The sequence below is a fragment of the Convolutriloba macropyga genome, chromosome 4, assembly GCF_964194025.1.
Source record: "Convolutriloba macropyga chromosome 4, txConMacr16.3, whole genome shotgun sequence".
Taxonomy (NCBI): Eukaryota; Metazoa; Xenacoelomorpha; order Acoela; family Convolutidae; genus Convolutriloba; species Convolutriloba macropyga.
Genome location: NC_134471.1, coordinates 11844040 through 11864541, shown reverse-complemented (window position 1 = coordinate 11864541; position 20502 = coordinate 11844040). Strand labels below are relative to the sequence as shown.

The 20502-nt window shown below is 33.1% G+C and overlaps 1 protein-coding gene across 3 annotated transcripts in view; it reads right to left on the bottom strand.

Moving 5' to 3' along the window:
• The window catches only part of LOC142337460 (uncharacterized), a 57348-nt gene that overhangs the window by 22666 nt on the left and 14180 nt on the right, over positions 1-20502 (bottom strand). The window lies entirely within an intron of this gene.

Genomic DNA, 20502 nt, shown 5'->3' with positions numbered 1-20502 from the left:
GATAGGCTAAAATTCCATACCAGTTCAAAGAAAGACGCCGTTAAGAAAAGTAAGAAATTGAATCTCGAAAAAAAAGATTATCGTAATTAGAAACGGAAATTTTAGGTTTCCTTTTTCCGTCGCGTGCCTTGGTAAAGGCAGGCAAACTGCAGGAGGGTAAAAATTTTGCCCAATTAAGCAAATAGAGCGCTAAAGGGTGCCTTTTTGCTATTATTAGCATGCGTTGCTATTAAAAGCAAGGCTTACATTGTTCTTGGTTTGAAAAGGCTGAATGCGCTATTCAATTTGCAGCCAGATTATAATTCAATTTTCAAGGCGAGCAAATAACTGGCGCGGCTGGGGCTTTTCCCCTCCTTTTGAAAGGGCTTTTGTTTTTAAATGTACCAATTAGTCTAGCGAAGATAATAGATTTTTTGGGAAAATCCCGAGCGAGCATTTGTGCTCAAAAATGACATTATTTACCACTCTTGCGAATATTGTAAACATGTAAAAAATCAGAAAAGTTATTTCTTGTTCACGTTGAAAACAAAATTCATTTAACCACAAACAAAAGCGAAAAATAAGGGGTTTTTTTGAAACAAAGAACACATGCTGTAATCGGGCACGCGTTTTCTAATTTCTGGTTTGATGGAGAAAAAATTAAAATAAAATTTTTGTTTAAAGATAAAGATTACTGTGAAAACAATAAAACTGACGCTGTTCGTCAAAACGCTTTTCGATAGAATGTTATACAAAGGAACCTTCCTTTCTCAGTTTTTTTAAACTTATTTGCTCTATTTCATCGGCAAAAATAATTGTTGGACCGACAAGTACGACAGAAATTCCTGTCCCCAATCGACATCGAATTGTTATCTCCAATGTCTTGAAAGATGATGCATCGTCTTGCAATATTTTCTACAGACATTTTTCAAGAAAAGAATTAATCTACCAAATTTACAAACTATCTGAAAAGCAGCGTATATTGTGTTAAATTTTGCATAATTCATGTTTGATTTTTCACGTAGAACAAGGAGGCTATGTAATGTCCGTTCTCAACCGCTCATCCCCGTTTTCAATTAATTGTCTACCAAATGAGGTGGCGGTCAAGCAAGCCGATAGGCAGGCAAGCCGAATTTTGAAAATGAGGTCAAGTAAGCCGAAAAATTTTCGGATACCCGTATTTTAAGTTGCCCCTGGCGGGCCGGTGGGCGCGCTTCGCCGCGATAACCGGCCCGATATTTCCGGATTACATCCCACAGCGGACGAGAGGCATGGCATAGGAATACATTATGCACTATAATACAACGAGCAGTATTGATTGTAACGGCTGACAATGTATTATTTCTGATAGATAACATAACTATTACATAACTTTCGGCTTGCTTTTCTGTCGGCTTGCTTGGCTATCGGCTTACTTTGCATTCGCCACCAAATGAGGAATAGACAGAAAATTTTCACAAGTCGACATACCGTTCTAGGAACAACTAAGTGAAGAAAACAACGGTGAATTAGAGGGCGAAACTAAACAAATCAAATTATACTCCATTAGATGACATATGAGACCTGTCAAAATGACTCGGCAATAGGTCATCAAAGAAGAGCAAAAAAGGCCAAAAAAAATAAAAAAAAAACGTTTCTATTTTGAAAACAGACAAATTTTAGTTGATCGAAACCATTACGTACCAACTCTGCTCATTAGGAAGGTTACTTTGTACCTCATAGGAAGCTATTGAAACCTGTCTTTATCCAAAATAAGCACAAGTTTTAAAAAAGGCGTTGTCGCAAACGTAAAAACATGGGCCACTAAAGTAGATCTGAAAATATCCTCAATTGCATTTTTTAACGCCTATTCAGCATCCCCAGTAGTTTGATAATGTAGCAGGGAATAGAAAAACTCAGAAAACAGCAAATAATCGAAAATAACTTTATCTGATGAAAATTTGTATTACCAAAAGATATAAAACCGTGGAATGAAAAAAAAACACTGTAAAAATTCAACATGGCTCACTGGGGAAAATGATGCGACCTGTTGATACAGAGATCAAGCTACAAAACTGACAGCAATTGGTTAAAAGCGACAAAGCGGAAGAATCCATTGATTTCTCTAAAACGAAAATTTTTCAATACTCAAACAATTCACAAACTTTCAACTTCAAAACTAATGGCAATTGTTCAAGAAGCCATTTGTGCTCGTTATTAGTGAGGCGTAGTCATAGGACGACAGGATAACAACGAATATGTACAAAACTCAATTTTGCACAAACAATTCAAGGAAACTAGAGTGTTGAAGTCATCAAAACTATAAGCCATTGAAAACCCCTGAAACCTCAAATCAAAAAAACTATTCAAATATTTTGCATTTTTTTTATTTTTAATTTTTAATAATAAGAAGAATCACAAATGAAGACCAGCATCCAAAATTCAAAAAACTTCTTTGAAAATACATTTCTAAGCTCTAAGGACATCAATCAAAACATAAACAACAGATAAAATTGGTTTATATAGAAAGAAAGCGATGAGTTGTTTCAATAGTGATGCTTAATTACTTATTGACGACAATGAGAACAAAAAACTGAGAAATTCAGAAACCTTTTCTTCCAAAAAAATTAAATTAAAATCATTGACACTGTAAAATATAAACTGAAATCATTTAAAAAATTATTTAAATATACGTAGATGCGGTTAAAGCCTTTAATTGCCTTGAATTTTACGTACGACAACAAAACAAACTCAATTAGAGTCAAAAACAAAGAAAAATATCAAACTGTGAGAGAAGACGATTTTGCTGCCGCGTACACTATAAAGTATTCACTAGAGTCTTTAAATATGCTGTTTTGTGCATTCTTATGATGAAAATTGTCTTTATTGTCGTAACTTAAAAGAGGAACATATTTTTTCAATTTTGAATAGAAGCAAACTTGGAAAAATCACAAAATTTTTAGGAAATTTAGTAAGAAAGCCTAGAAACCATAAATTATATACAAAACTACAATATAAACATAAATGGTCAGTTTTTATTCCATTTGGAATAATATTCGCACCGTGCTTATTGATACTAAGATACATGGGGATAGAAGTAATATTAAAACTTTTCGAGCTGCAAATTTTTTGTAAAATTTTTGTAAAACAAATATATTCCAAGTTTTTAAGAGGCATTAGGTAACAACTGAATGCATTTTGTAAAATTTATCTAGCTCTTCCATGGGGACATGGGGACAGATACATGGGGACAGAAGTAATAGTAAAACTTTTCGAACCCCAAAATTTTGCTAAAATTTTCGTAAAACATATATATTCCAAGTTTTAAGAGGCATTAGGTAACAACTGAGAGCATTATATAAGTTTATCTAGCACTTCCAAGGATATTTTTTTAATAGGAGAAAGCGATGAGGTCGCAAAAAAAACAAGTTTAGCAAAACAGAAGAAATCAATTAAATATTACAAAAATACACTATGCGCCGTAAAAACTATGCGCTTTTTGCTGAAGACTCAAAACATATATTTAATTTGTCTTTTTTGTTTCATATAGGGCATGTCATTAATTAGGCTCTGATATGAGATCATTGTTGCCAAGAAGACCGCGCCCCAATATGATCCTAATAATTGTTGATTGTAAGAGTCCAAGATCAGTCCAAAACTAGTCTTGACTTGGATGCGCGTCAAACAAAAACAACTAAATATTCCCTGCATGTGGTTGCAAATTAGATCAATTGGCAAATAAGTTTTTCGAATAAACCAAAAATATATGATGCATTTTGTATATTTTTTTATTTAATTTTTCGAAAAACCCGCAAAAATTTAATTACAGGAGACTACCATAGAAATCGGTAGTAAAACTAGCTTCTTTCTAGTTTTAAAAGATTGTGACACATGTTATGTCTCCACTTACGGCATGTTTTGAACAAAGTGTAATAAAATAGCGTATTTGGAGCCAGTTTTGACTATAAAGTCTGACTATAAAGTCTGCTCAAGATTCCTTTTTCCTTAGCAGTAAAGCCATTAATGTTGACGTAAACAAAAACCGTCGAAAATTAATTCAAAATTTACGGAAAAAGTGAAAAAAACAGCGGAATTTCGTCTATCATTCACCCAACTTTAAACCTCGATAACTCCCTGTAAAAAAAAAACAAAAAAACCCGGGTCGAGGTTTGGTGGTGAATTTTCGTAAGAAATGCGGTGAAATGCGGTGAAAAAAAATAATTTTCACCGCGTATTTCTTACATCTTTTTGCGGTGAATGCGGTGAATCGCGGTGAATTATTTTTTTTCACCGCGTTCTCAGTATTCTTACAAAAAAGAATCGTCCCTACACGGGTTCGAACCTCTGACCTCCTGCATGCCTTCCAATGCTTATTCCACTGCGCCAACTGTCACTTACTTGTTTGTTAATTCTTGTGAATTTAAATCAGATTGAGTAAACTTTGGAAACCATATGCGGTGAATTTTTGTAAGAAATGCGGTGAAATGTGGTGAATTATTTTTTTTCACCGCATCTAGCGGTGAGAAAAAATAATTCACCGCTTGAGAGAAAGCGGTGAATTATTTTTTTTCACCGCATTCACCGCATTTCTTACATTATTTTGCCATAATAGTCTATGCGGTGAATTTTTGTAAGAAATGCGGTGAATTTGGTGGTGAATTTTTGTAAGAAATGCGGTGAAAAGCGGTGAATTATTTTTTTTCACCGCATTCACCGCAATCACCGCATTTCTTACGAAAATTCACCGCATTCACCGCATTTCTTACGAAAATTTACCCAAAAACCTCGACCCGGGAAGAAAACTCCTCCACAAGTGGGTCGGAACAATATAAAGAAGAAAGATTTTTTGGCTGCAAACTCTCAGCACATAAGTTTCATGCAACTTTCATCTAAAGAAAACATGGAGTGTTTTAAAAGGTTATCAAGTAAAAAAAAATTTCAAAAAGTTTTTTGCTCGCTGCATAAATGTGACAGTCCCAAAAATAAAACAAAAGCATAATCGAAAAGAGTCTAAAATCGTCCATGCTCAGATTGATCAACTTAAATTGTTATTTTTCCTACGTTTAATCATACACTCAATTGAATTATAACCAAAACTTTGCTTCTCCCGCCGCGGCAAAAATGCTACATTTCTCAAAATTAAACTCTATTACATCGTTGAGAATATGATCAAAATGGAACTAATTCCATAAGGAAGAAAATCTATCGGTTAAAACAAGAATCTCAGTCCAATGGCGCAGCAAATATGTGCAAAGTTTACGTTTAGATTGAGCAACGTAAGAAGCGCCGAAGTAATCGGAGAGGTCGAATGGATTTTGCGCAAGTCAAGCATTGCACTTCTGTGACCTTTTTGAACACCAACCATACATCCAACCATAGTTTTCAGAAATATGAACATACTCCTTAAAAAGCCGGGCCGAGTTGTCAACGCCATTCAGAGCAAAATTATGTAAGATAAGCGGTGAATGCAGTAAAATTACATAAATCAGGCGGTGAATGCGGTGAAAAAACAATCGCCTGGTAACTACCTAATTTCACCGCTTTGAAAAAAGTGTCCAAATTATGTGATATAAGGAGTGAATGCGGTGAAATTACATAAATTCACTGCTTTATTCAGTGGTAAAATTACATAAAATCACCGCTTGGAAAAAAGTGTCGAAAATATGTGAGATGACCAGTGAAGACGATGAAATTACATTGTTCGTCTCTCGCGCGTCTCACGCGTTCTATCACTCTGTCGCATTCGTTTTTAGCGGGATTTAATTTTAGGGGGGTAAACTGGTGAAGAGGGTAATGGGGAGTAAAGTAGGAATTGTTAAATTTTACTCCCCCAAGCTGTTTTTTAAGGCAAATTTCGTACATAAGTTGGCGGTTAACGATTTTGTAAAGAGTTTTTTTGAAAAAAAACTGTTTTGATATGTGCAATTTAATTCACTTCTTGTAATTATACGTGCTATCTCTTTCTTTTGACAGGGTAAAAGTCGTCTTTTCAGCTTGTTTGAGATCTCTTGAGTGACAAATGAAAAGGACAAATTTTTGAGACAAATGAAATGTTTGAGACAAATGATTGTTTGAGACAAATGAAAAGGACCGGAAAAAAATATTCTCCAGTGCAGAGAAACAACTGCATTAAAAAACGTGTTGAAAAAACTTGACAGAGTTGTTGTCAGCTTCAACAAATTTATGTAACTGATCAGTGAACTCCAACTTAAAATTTTCATTAAGATTGTTTTTTAGTCAAACACCTAATTTCTAAAAAAAGACATCATTTTTCCTACACTTAGCATTATTGACTGACTGGAATTTGCATAAAATGAAATAGCAGTGTCTTTATGAATTAAAATTGCAGAGCTCTGTTATGAACACTTCTGACCTCCTCGGATGAAGGAAGACGAGTCTCTTCATTTTTTTTAGAACATAAAACAAAACTAGTAGTTTTACCAAATATTGTTTTAGGCTCGTACCTTACTCTGAGGCAAATTCAGTACTGAGTCAGAGTCTAGATCAGGTCACACTTTGAACTGAAATTGTCTAATTCAGAGCTAATTCAGTGATTCAATCCGATTTATCTTCTGATTCAGAAGAAAAACTAATTTTACTGTGATTTTGCTCTGATTCAGAGAAAATAGAAATTTTTCCACAGTTGGTTCTGAACTTCTTCTGAATCAGTACAAAAACATGGAAATTCTCTGAAATTGTTTTAAATCGGTACTGAATATCACTAAGATTTAGGTACGGGGGATCATCAACAGTATTCAACAACCTTCAACAACCCTAAAATTCAATTATGTTGCATTCTGCATTAAGATGACTTCAAACTAATCAGAAGTAATCAAATAATTTGAAACGAAGCACGTGATGTTAATGCTCTCAAGTCTATATTACTATTGAGTGAGTCAAAATGAAACTAGTTTTGGATTTTCACTATTGAGCAACTCTACAATCAATATTTACAAGTTTGCAAAATCTTGACTAATTTTTTCAGAAATTTTCCAGTTCGCACCTGACTTAAAAACAAATTCTCAAAAATTTCGAGAACGTTATGGGTTACAAAATTTTCTGTATCATGCCACGCCTCCAGCATAATTTCCAGAAAGAACTAGCTCATATAAGAATCACTATCCCAAATTGATGCAAGATGGTTATCTTGCAAGATCTTTCAGGATTCTTGCAAACTCGTTCCCGTCGAGCTCTGTTCTCGTAAGCTGTTATAGACTCAATATTGTTCATTAGCGCAGAAAGTTCCCAAAATATGCTTGAGTGAATTTTAAAAAATAATTTGAATCAAAATTTACATCGGATATCTCTATTTTGTTTAAACACAATATAAGTTGTTTCAACTAGAAGTAAAATTTAGAGGTTTCTCTCAGCATTCTAAACACAAAAAGAAAACTCTTCAAAGCTTTCATACTGTTGATTTATTTTGTTTTCCAATTTTTCTACAATTACACGTTTAATATTTTTTGGAAAAATTAAAGTAGCTGACATCAATATTTGTTATTATCAATTAATCATATTTTTTCGCATTTCACAATTGTTATTTTAAAAAACACTATAAAATATTTCCTTAAATTACTTCAACTTTTGGATTTCGCAGAAAAAAACCAAGATTGACACTATCTTGTTTGTAGAACTTCACAATAACGAAGAATTTGTTAAGAAATAACGTTTTCGTCTCATTGTGATCCTGTTTTATAATGTTCCATCTGTTTGCTTATTTGCGAAATGAATGGTTATCTTGCAAGTTTCTTGCAAGACCAATGACTATCTAGCAAGATTTTTCAAAGTTTTGGAGAAAAAATCTTGCAAGACGATATATCGTCTTGTACGATTCTGCCGGAATCAAGCAAAATCTTGCAAGATAACCATTCAAAGTCGACTGGGGATGAGACTTGTAAAACTACGCTTCTTACGCCTGGATAGCGATAAGATTACCAGTTCAATATTCATTTCTTGCTTATAATGTCGATCGAGAAAAATAGTCTAAATCTCTCACTTCATTTTAAGTATATTTTGGCTTCATTAAACTAAGCTTTCAGACTAATTTACCACTGAGATCTCCCAATTCACTGTTGGTTTATTTTTACGTTTAATTGTTACCTTTTGAGTGTCCACTGCAACTAATTGACTCCTGCAACATTTTAACAAAGGATTAAAAAAATATTTTCACGTGCTGCCAATTGTCAAATCGGAAATTAACTCAGCCAAAACTGGCTGGTCTTAAACTCACCGGTCCTGAACCACAGACAAATCTAAAGAATTTGTCATTAGGGCAATTTTATTAAACATAACTGAGTAACGTCTGGCAAATTGCTCTCACACGACCGGCGAGCTGTTTTAGCTTCGTCAGTAGCTAGCTTCGGTTTAGTGAGGCTAGCTTTAGCTTAAATGAAGGGGCGTGAGGTGAGCGCAGCGGGGAAGGAGGGGGGCAACGATGGGGGGGGGGGGGTTCTTTGGCTGCAGGGAGCCCGTACGGCCTAAACGATGTGCAGGGGTGGGGATTGGGGGGTTGATTGGGGAGGGGTGTTGAAGAGACGATTGCGGGGGGGGGGGGGGGGGTGTTGTTTGAGGAGTCAACCTCTAAGAACCGCCGCTCACACCGTAAGTATAAGTCTCCAAAACAGTTTCTGTGAATCGCATACTTGAAGACTAGTAGGTTGAACGGCTCTATGAGAACTTAATGCCCGCTGGGCGCTACATTTTTAACCCGTTTTTGAGGATGAAAAGTCAAATGGGTCAGACAAAAAATCGGATAAAATAGACCAACAGGACTAATATAATTGCTACAAACTTCGTTTGATAGCAATTAATAAGCATTCTCAGAAGAGCAATTTTTCAGTTAGCTGTTACTTATTGCAATTTGTTATCAATTGTGGAAGCGTGGTGCAAAAATCAAATTTCGCTCGCCAGATTTGAAATTTTTGGATTTAAGTAAAATAAAAAAAACTGCCTTGATTGTATTCTGTTTCTGTGATGAAGTAGTATGATGGTAAGTCAGTCCGTGAAAAGACAACCCAAGGCATAAATGAAATAATGAAACAAATGAAGAGAAATTTCTGGTTGTAAATGATCTCAGCTGATTTTTAAATCACTATTTGGTAAAGTGTAACTATTTTCAAGATTAGTTTTTAAAAAAGTTTGATCGCAATTCACGGTGTCAAAGTTTTATTATTTTGAATATGTCCGCTCTAATTATTTCAACAAAATTGAATAAAAAATTAAACAAACAGATCGACTAGCAATGAATGATGACAAAAAAATTGGACCGTTCTAAAAACACTTCATTTCTTCATAAGCATTAGAATTCTAATTATTCTTCATTCTTGTCTCAACAGTAGAAATCGCCTCGTTCTGATTTCTGATCATGCGTTGATCAAAAGTATATTAATTTTAGACCACTGCCTCAATTTACCCTGTCTTGATTGCTCGCCAAATTTGTCCCCTGGTGATATCGAACCCAACATGAAAGAAAAGATCGCAGCTTTTCTTCCCCAAATCCATTATCTTTGATTTCAGGCTCGACCCTTTGGTTTTCCCGTTGAAAAGAAATCCTTGAAAAAAATTAGTAATGTATATTTTTTCGTGGTGAATAAAACAGAAGCAAACACGGTTATTTCAATGTGCAATTAGTTCTAATCAGCCGCACAAAAAGTAATCAAGAAAATTTTTCAGCTAGCTATTGACAAATATCTGACATTTGAAAAATATTCAAATAGCAACTTTTCTCTAAACGGGGTCTTGAGCTTCAAATTTAGTATTTTCTATCGTGTGTGTTTTTATGTGAAATCTTTCAACTTTCAAAATTCCAGAGAACTGCACTCAGCGACTCAAAACTGCTCAAAAAAACAAAAATTGACTTTTAAAATCATCCATTTAAATGAGTTAATGAAAAGTTTGTTTTATTGGAGTTTCCCAACAAAATATTTTTTTGATGTCATAATATGGCAATAATTGACGAAGACCAGTTGGTTTCAAGAAATTGGAAACTAAATTTTATCCCCTACCATTCTACTTTATTTAAAATAGTAAAATCAAAACACATCGTTAAACCCCGAGTGCTAAAACACATTGAACCAAACGGATTTTAATCTTAAAACTTTGTCGAAAAACCGAGTAACAAACACATTGTTTTAAAAGAAAAATCTCTTTTAAGCTGTTACTGGCTGCAGTCGGTTGCCAAATGTGAAAACGCGGTGCAAAAGGATATTTTATCTCCAGAAGTTCCGAAGTATCGTAAATCAAATTTAATTATTTTTCGTCGAAATAATTTGGAAAAAAATTGAAAGCTGTCTTGAATTTACTCTGTTTCAGTACTAAAAATACATGGCATTAATTCCGTCTGTAATAAACTAGCGCCATGCACGTAAAAAAGAATAAGAATAAAAAGGCGGGAAATATGCATTTGCACTTTATGTTCCAATCGATCAAATCAAGAATAAAAAGATAAAAATTATAAAGTAGTAAAATTTTTGAAAAGTTGATTAGAGGAGCATTTAGAAAAGTTGATCATAGACATTTAGGCACATCAAATAATCCACCAGCAAAAACAATTACCATCAAAAATAGAAAAATCTATTACTAAGCCCTTTCGATTAAACTAAAAAACTAGATTTTCAAAACAATGTAGAAAAAAAGGTCTTTTTTGCACAAAAATTCGTCCATTGATAGATTGCCAGCCCTTACGTTTGAGAATCCCTACAAAATGAGTAAATATTTTTAAAAAATCATGAAAAAATGTCCGCTTTCTTTCTGTTAAAAATAAATGCACTACAAGCTGGTGGCAGTCGGACCCCAGTGATCAATGAATCGACAAACTTGCAAGCATCTTGGAAGCAATCTTACAAGTGAGTGCATAGTTGTGGCAAAGTGAAGGTTGAAAGAATCTTGCAAATTTTTTCAAATCATCTGGCAAAATTCAATTAGAAAGCAAGATTTCACTTCAGTTACTTTTATTTGCCAAAAAGATTCAGGAAATATTGTCGGGAATATAGAAACTTGCAAAGTTTTTGCAAGATTCTTGCAAGATTTGAATCATGAATGAAAATTTTTCCAAATAAAACCAAACCACCCTGATTTATTTTTTGCCAGGATTAAATCAGCTTGCAAGATTCTGGCATGTTTTGGATTCAGTCATGACTAGGGGAAATTTAATTTGTCCTCATTCTCAAAAGCAAAAACGCATTCGATTGCAGTTGAATGAGAACTAAATACGTCGGATAAAAAAACAAATATTTAAGTCTGTTAAAATAAAAAAAGACAAGATGCAGAAACTGAAAAAGCCGTTTGCACTTGGCTGAAGCGTTGCAAAATAGTTTGCTTAAGGCAACGATTCTGTAGTTTTAAAATCTCGGTTTCTTTTTAAAGTAATTTCATTCGGTAGGCCAAAAAAATTTTCAATGAAATGTGGTTGATAACTATCAAACCAAACTGAAAAAATTAAACGAAACTTTATGTAAAAATTGTAATAAAAGTTTAACAGGTAAACTTTTTATAACGCCGAAATGCTCTCCAAACAATTTTTCTAATTGAATTAATGGATATTTGTTAATATTAATAATATTATTATTTTATTTTGTCATAAACGGTAGCCCAGAAAACAAAAAAAAAACAACAAAAGAGTAAATGAAGCCCCACATTCTAAAATGATTCGAGATATTTTTCTCCAAAACCGCAAAGGTACTGGGGCTTCTGTTAAATTTTCTACAAAAACTGTCTGTAGTGCTGTTTTTTTCTTTAAAAAACATATAAAAGTGTTACGAGGGTCATAACCTCTGAGCCAAAATTTTATTGAGCAAAACTTTAAATATCTGTATAAACTCCGGATGAAAAAATATTTCAACAGGGTAAAAAATGTGATCAATTTTTTCAACAAATAATTTTCTTACTCGTTCTTATCATGAGAGACCTGCATATTAAAATTTTTAGTGCCAATATATTAATTTAAAATATTTACCAGAGATAAATTTAAAAGACTATCCAAAAATGAATTATTCGAGTTTTGAAAAAGAGAAAGCAAAGAGAAGCGTCGAAAAGGTAAATGCATGTAAAAATTTTTAAGATTGCGACTTCATTTATGGTTTGTAGTTTATAAAGAGTTACTTCATTGCCCATTATTTTTGGTTCACTTAAACCTTGATGATCTTGAGACCACCTTTCAAATTGCCCCGAAACGATGCAGTTACCAAATGTACTTCCCCAGTGGATAAAAACATGCGTCAATAAAACGGTTTCTTTTTACCGTATCATTTTATGAGTTCGAAATTTCTATAAAGCAATTGCAACTTCCTGCACAGAATTTTACTACAAATCGGAAAATAAAATATAAACAGTTTCAACTCTTTTTGAGAGCTGTAGCCTGATAATCTTAAAGTGGATGTTATATAGCAACTGATTATTTTAAATAAGGCCATACGATTCGTAGATAAGTAAAAAATGTTAGCACGGTTTTCAGTAGTGCTGATCAATTGCTCCCATGATGAGGTCCTCGTATCTCATGAAAGTGCGCTGACAGACTAATCTATTCAAGCAAATCTACCATATAAGAAACTTCCAAATTCCTATTATTTGGCAAATATTTGGTATAGAAAACAAGTGTATGTATCATGAACCCTGTTTGACATTTTGTCCAAAAAAGATGATAAGAATTGCGGTGAATTGCGGTGAATAGCGGTGAAAAAGATTTTACCGCAAAGCGCCCGCATTTTTTGCCATGAAAGTGATGAAAGCTGATAAATTTTTCAAGATTTACGATCAGTTTTGGGCGTTTTAAAAATTGCGCTTGTATGTTGCTGTTGCTGTAAACATCTCACATATTTTGTCATCTTCCATGAATCTTATAACGGAAGCTCCCACTCGTTGAGAGGTCGTCTTACCTAAGCTTAGGTTCCAGACCAAAAGTCAATATTACCAGACCTAAAATGAACGCACAAGGGTGGCGTCGTGAGTTCAAAATTACAAGGCCTGGACGCACAAAACAACACGATATAGGCAATTTTGAACGCGCCAAGTGTGGACATACGGAAGTTTGAACGAACAAAAAATCTGAACAAAGTGACTTTCTAGAGCACAAAAAATTCGAAATTAAACAAAAAATGCAAAAACTGTTCAGCTCGCGATTGATTCAGCACTCATATTAGGGTACTGACCCAAGTGAAAGGTTGTTACTTAGAAAAACTCAACTCACTTGAGGTCAAAATTTACCAAGGAACCCGAACAGACAAAAAGTTTTTATCCAACATTTTCGCTATTTTGAACAATTGTACTCCTGGAATTACAGAATTTTGCTGTTGCAAAAATATCACACTTTTCTAACCGAATGAATGGCACCCTTTTCAGCCAGTTTTTCATAAGCCAGTATTTTATAACTTATACAGGTGCCAACTACTAAGGCTTTACATCACAAACATCAACCTATGATATCTATACTTGAAATTGATACATTACAAAATTGTGTATAAAACCTATATCTATATTTATGGTGATAACTCTGGACATGAACGCACGAAAATCTTGACATAAAAATTTTTGACCGCTTGAAGAACGGACAAAATTTTTAAACGCACGAAAGTCTGTACTACATACATGCTTTTGAACGCTCGATTAACGCTTAATATTTTGAACTCACGATTAACGCTAAAAATTTTGAACATAGTTAAGGCTAAACAAACTAATTTTTGAACGCACGATGAACGCTACAAAGCAGCATAAAGTTTGGACATACTTGGTTTTGAACGCAGGAATAGCGCAAAAAAATATTTGAGCACACGAAAGTCTGAACATAGAGGTTTATTGTCTGGACAGTCTGCACATAAGCATGTTCCATCTGGGATGGCCTAGACATGCCTACTGGCCAGGCACCTCAGTCAGGGTATGAAAAACAGTGGTCGATCGATACTGGATATGAAGACATTGTCAACTTTGTTGGTCATGGAACGACCCATTTGTGTTAGGGCCAACTATTGACGGTGCTTGGATCGAAATTTAGACACTGCCCAACCAGAAATCTTGCAGGGAAATGTTTTTTTTTTCAAATGGTCAAAGAGTTGATGAAATGAAACCAAACTTTAACTGAGGGCATGTAATGTTCAAACGATCTCATTTGTGTAAGTTGAAGGAATTTCGGGAATGAGGAAGAGTTAACGGGGTAAAGGGCCGACATAATATTTGAATAGAATTAAATCGAAACTCGGAGAAAGAGACAGATTATATACAGCAATAAAAAAAGATTTATAAGCTTCATTAAAACGGACGCAACAGCAAAAAATTTGAATGAAATGTTTGTTTATGAGTGACCAAACTGCTTCCACGTCCATCTTTTGATATTGATCAGAGGTTCCTGGAAGGGCTTCAGAAGAATGATGAGAACAAGACTGTTGACAAAACCAAAACATATTTTGAGACTTCGTAGAGCTAGGTCCACCAGAGACATTACAAAATATCTTCTTGATTCTTCAAGTATACCAGCCCAACGGTGAGCGTTGATTGTGTCCTGAGAAAAATTTTTGAATTTTTGTCAGCTGAAATATTTTGCACCACTGTGTACTCTATGTGCATATTGTGTGCTGCGAACACATAATTCTCCACAACATACAATTCTTTCATTCTTCGAAAAAAAAATCACTCGTAGTCTTCTTGACCTTCCGTTTCATGCAATTTCTTACGCATTGCTAGTTTTGAACGTGAGCAAAATACTTTTCAAACAGCAGATTCTGTGACAAAGTTTTAATTGTATAAACATTATTTTTTAAACTAATCTTGTGAATATCTAAGTGACTCCATAATCACGATGATGACTGCAGAGATTTTCAAAAGTATTCAAAAGAAAATCTTAAGTATAAATTATATTACGAACTTTATCAAAAATAATAATAAAAGTGCAATCTCAACGCCAATCACGTGGTAACCGTGAGTGAATTCATGCAAAAGTTGGGAAATTAACAACTCAGACTGCATCTACAAGAACATCATCAACGAAATCAAGTGCGAAAAATGAAGTTGCTGTTCAAAAGTTCGAAACCTTAACGGCCGCTGAAAAAAACTGAAAATTTCTCAAAATGTATTGTTTTTTATGTTTTCTATATGTCTTCACATGTTTCTTATATTGTGCGGTTTTATGGCACACTACTATAATTTGTATACTATAAAGTCTACATTTGTAAAACAGTGAAATATATCTTTAGCTAACCTATCTTTAGTTTATTTATCAACGATATCAATTAGCACTAATACACACTTAGCAAAAACTGGTATATTTGGTATAGTTAAACCATTTGTGTTACCAATATAATAGCCTTCCCAATCTCACTTATCTTTACAAAACACAGTAAAATATTGCTGAATATTATAGTTGTTGTTATATGCGAAACAGGTTCCCTGATCAACGAAATTGCAGCTACACTGATCATAAAGCTGTTTCTCTGATCAGTGCTATCGTTTTTATTGTTATCGTAACTTCTGTCGACAGAGTCGCAGCCAAGCTGATCAATATCATTATCACTGTTCTCATCAACAAAATCGCAGATACGCTGATCATTACAAAATTCTAAATACCGTTTAACAAAATATGATTCACCAGTACCACAAGCACCATTAGCAAGAGAATCTATGAGTGATTTTACATATTTAAATATAAACAATTCTTTCTCTTCAAATCCTTTAAACCTTCTTTTTTTTTATTTACTTGGTTCATAAACATGTAAGAAAATTACTCTGAAAAGTAAAAGTATGACTATAAATTTATTTTGACATGCAGCAGTTATTTTTTTTAACTTTATTAAAGAGATAATGTTAAAATTTTAACAATACAATAATAAGAACGATATCAAGAAGAAAGCTTTGAGTAATACTTATTATTGAGAAAATTGGTAGTGATAAAATTTTGATACGTATTTAAGTAGTATTGAGATATCAAATAGTAAGAACTATCCAGGAACCTGCGTTGCGGATTATTGAAATTGAGCATAGTATTATTGTTAATCTACATCGAACTGAAGGTACACATTGGGTTTTGATTAAAAGAACTCTATTGAAATTTTGTTTCAGTTGGATGTAAATAAACAATAAAACTATGATCACTTTCATTAATCTGCGAAACAGTTTCTCTCATAGTTCTTGCTATTTGATCTCTCATTAATAGATATCAAACTTTTATCAAAACCTTTTGTTTTGCTCGTTTTGATGTAGAGACATAACAAAAGTTTAACCAAAAAAAGTTAAAAAAGGATCTGAATAAACAATACAGTTAGATAAAGAGCCCAATTTTGGTGCTTGTTGTTTATAATTGATCTATCTTATTGATGATGGATTTAAAATGAGGAGTGTGCTCAAATTTTTAGGTATTCAAAGGAAGTTTGTTGATATATCAACCTACATAGAGGGTGTTATTGTTTATGTTGTAATAGCAACAACCTGCAATTTAATTGGTTTGAGCATAGACGAATTCAGTTCGTTGATAGTAGTTTTAGTGGTCTGCAAAGCAGTTCCGCTGATAGTAGTAATGATGATAGTGATAAAATTATATCTTACCAAGAAAATTTTAGATGTCTAAAATCTGGTCCTAGTAAATGTCGCAGGAAATATCTATCGAGGAATCTAAATAAAAATAGATTACACTCAGATTATCTATATATAACTCGTTTAACAGGTGATCAATGTGAGGATTTTAACAGTTATAACGATGAAGCTAAAAATGACTCTTAAAGATATAAAACTTTTACCGTCACCCGACCTATTAACCAGTGAGTTAATTAAAACTATCAAATTTCATGAAATAACCTCTAAAGGAAGTTATTTATAAATCCTTTTGTAGAGGTAGACATAACAATTGTAACATGATATATCGTAATCAAAATATATCTTAATTGGATAGACAAAATGGTAGAGAGAATCAAAATCCATTTATATTGTTTGAAAATAAAGGTAATAACATAAAAGTATACATTGTGATTTTTCAAATGATCGTGAAGTTACATATGATAATTCTGAAGGTCTATGTAACGAAATTTGGACAGCACCATATAGGTATAATGTTATAGATATGTCAATGATAATTTTGTTATTTGTACACTAAAAATAAAATGGAAAAAGAAGGTTGATTTGGGATAAGTAGTCAAAATTTAAACTTAATATAAGATTGATAATTTGATTAAAATTATTATGAATGTTATATTCAAGGTTAAAAGTGTTTAATGTGTAAAATTAACTTAATACGTCAAATTTCAAATCAATTCGTCTTCCGTTTTCATCTTTAACACTACATTCATTGTATTCCAATCTCCTTTTTGTCACATTTTGATAAAAAGATGTCTGTTGGTGCAAAAATTATGACATAACCTGGTGGTTCAGTTAGATTGAAGGTTAATAAGGGATCAGGGTCCTCAACTTTATTTTGACAACCAGATATAATATTTCAGTGAATATCAATTGTATTGAATTCCATTATAACTGCTATCTTATTAACTTTATATTTACCTGTTGTAAATTTTCGCTTCTTAAATGTTAGTAAAAATGGAACTAAGTCGTCAAAATTGCAGTTAACAGAACCACCAATATACATCTTGCACATCAATTTTTTCTTATTGGCTTCAATTCTAAAATTTTAACCAGTTTCTTTGTTTTTTTTGTATCTGCTATATCAGATAATTCATATGCTACAGGTGTTTTTTTCCATAAACCATATGATGCATTCGGTCATTCCAGTTTATCTTAGGAACTGCTGCTTTCATTCTTGTTATTCCTCTCACTTATATTGAGCAGTGAATTATAAAGAGATAATTTTAATAAACCTAACTTCGAAGCATTGGGTGTTAGTTGAATAAAAGTAAGTTTTCCTGTTGGTTTTATCATTCGAAGGATAAATGTGTATCCATCGGTAGGTAGTAAACTGTTCTGTGGTCTTTTGTAATTCCAATAATTTTAAATTTCCAGAGGGGTTATGTCGCATATTTTTGTGCTTTAAGACTGAATTTTAATTTTTAAATAATTAATGGAAATAATGATATGCAAAAACGTAAGACCATAAAACACAAAACAAATAATCTAGCACCTATGAATACTTTTGTTTTTGATATCAATAACAATCTAAATAGAGAAGCAAATCATTTGATTATAAATATTTCTCATCCTGAGATTGAGGTTTACTCTAAGACAAAATGCCGGGGATAGGTTTGATAGTGCTGATAATATTAGATTGGTTAATTAAAGTTCATTTGCATTATTTAATTCAACTAAACTTTTGGTGGAAGAATGAAGAATTGAATATATAGATCATTGTCAACCTAATTTAATGTAAAAATTGCTTACCAGTACTGGTGTTGAATATGAGTGTGGTTTTTAAAAAATCAAATTGAAGCAGATAGTCAACAAAAAGTTGATCAAGTTACTGCATAAAAATGGCATGTGTATATGAAAATTAAGATTAGTGATCTTTTTTGTTTTGTTAATGATTTAGAAAAGGTGACTAGAAATGTAATTACCATTGATAGTGATGGCAGTAAGATGATTGATATCGTATTGTAGAGGCTAATCAGTGAAACTGCTTGGCTGATAATCAGAGTCTATTTTCAGTTACCATAATGTTCTTGTTGTTTTAACAAATCTTCTAATCTATTTCTTCCGTTTTCTTTTTCTAGATTGTTTTATACTTTTACTGTTTATTGTTCACTCATATTTTATATAAGAAAACCAAAACATTCAGTCAATTTTCATCATTTACAGCATTAAAATGTCTCTGGAAAATTATTTATTGAAATCAAATTTATTTCATAATAAAGAAAAGGACATAGGAGAAATTTGGTAACCACATAACATATAGTAGCAAAAACTAACATTTAAGAAAATATTCAAGAAAAACCATAATATTATGTCGCTTTTTATCATTTATAACCTAACTAAGTCTGTGATAGCTATTATTTTATGGATAATTTTAGTATCATTAGAGAAAATAAAACCTAGGCTTAATTTTTGATACCACACAGACTATCGTAAAAAATCAGTATTTTTAGTATATCAAAGAAAACCCAAATATTGAGCGGAAAAATAGTCAATTTTCATTAGTTATTACGTTAATAAGTCTTTGTTTATTCTCTTTGCTTATTATTATTTTATGAAAACATTTTATATCATTGGAAAGAACCTAATCCATTGGAACCTATATCATTGGAGTTATAATACATAACTGTTAGGTTGTTCTTTTTGTTTTGTTTTAACGTCATGAAAAAAATCGTTAAACTGATTTTAGCTTATTTTCTTGTTGATGAAAACCTGCCATTTTAGTCGCTTTTAGGGTTTTGGTTTTGTTTTGCTGTTATTTATATTTCTTTTTCAGAGTTGTAGTGTATATTATGTGCTATTCAGACGTCATCCGTTCGTGGTGGCTGAATAGCACATGTTATACACAACTAGTATGACGTCATTGTCCAATAACAGCAATTTTGATAAAGTTTTACGTCTCTCGCCTCCTTCTGTGTTAATACATATACACTTACACACAATACACACAATACACACATACATACACGTGCATATAAAACAACATAGAGTTATTCACAATCTAACGCATATTTGAACTACTGCGATGGTATCAAAAAGCATCGATTCTGTCCTCATTGAATGTCAAATGAACAATAAAATGTCACAAGCCAGAAACCCTCATGATGACTTTTTCACCATGCATTGCCGTTTCGAGGATTTAGGGTTAAGAGTTTCTTACAGCCAAAAAAAAATAAGAAAAGCGTTGACTATCCGCCATATTTTTGTTTCAAAAGCAGTGTCTCCATTCAAAGTGCGGCTCAACACTTAAATATTAATGACTAATTAAGGAATACCGTTGAACCCTTGTTGTATCTGAGTACTGATTTTCTGAAATAATCGTATTCATTCAACCCCCCCCCCGCCCAAATTTTTATGACCCCTATAACATATGTTGGATCTATTGTTTGCCCCCCCCCCCCTCACCTTTGTGAGCTGATATTTTTTACGCCCCCCAGGAGCACGTGCTATTTTCTTACCTAGTAACGTGGTATATAACAACATATAATTTGTAACTGGGGGGCTTAAAAAACACTGGGGGGCTTAAAAAACACTGGGGGGCTTAAAAAAACCGGGGGCAAAACAGAATAGATCGCATATGTTGTATTGTAAAATATTATGTACTAAATAGCACGTGGTCGGGGAGCGCAAAATATACGCCCACTAGGCAAGAGTCGAAACAAAAATATATCAAATAATTCAACTTTAACCTTTAAATAATTCCAGTTGTCTGTGCGAAAGAGAACATCGTAATGTCCTTCTAATAAGGTGGCGAAAGAGTACCCGTGTCCCTTCATGACGAAGTCTTGAAATATAACATAGGGAGTCACAAGTACAAACCAAGCAGTCAGCAGACCCACAAACGCCTTGATTAGCAGATCTAAGAAAGAGTCAACAAATTGTTTATCATATAGAGTCACATACATATAGAGGAAGAGATAAATCTGAAAAATACTATCAGATGGAGCGTTCAAAAGTAACAGTTTCAATCTGCAGATTTATTTGAGGGTTAGGAAC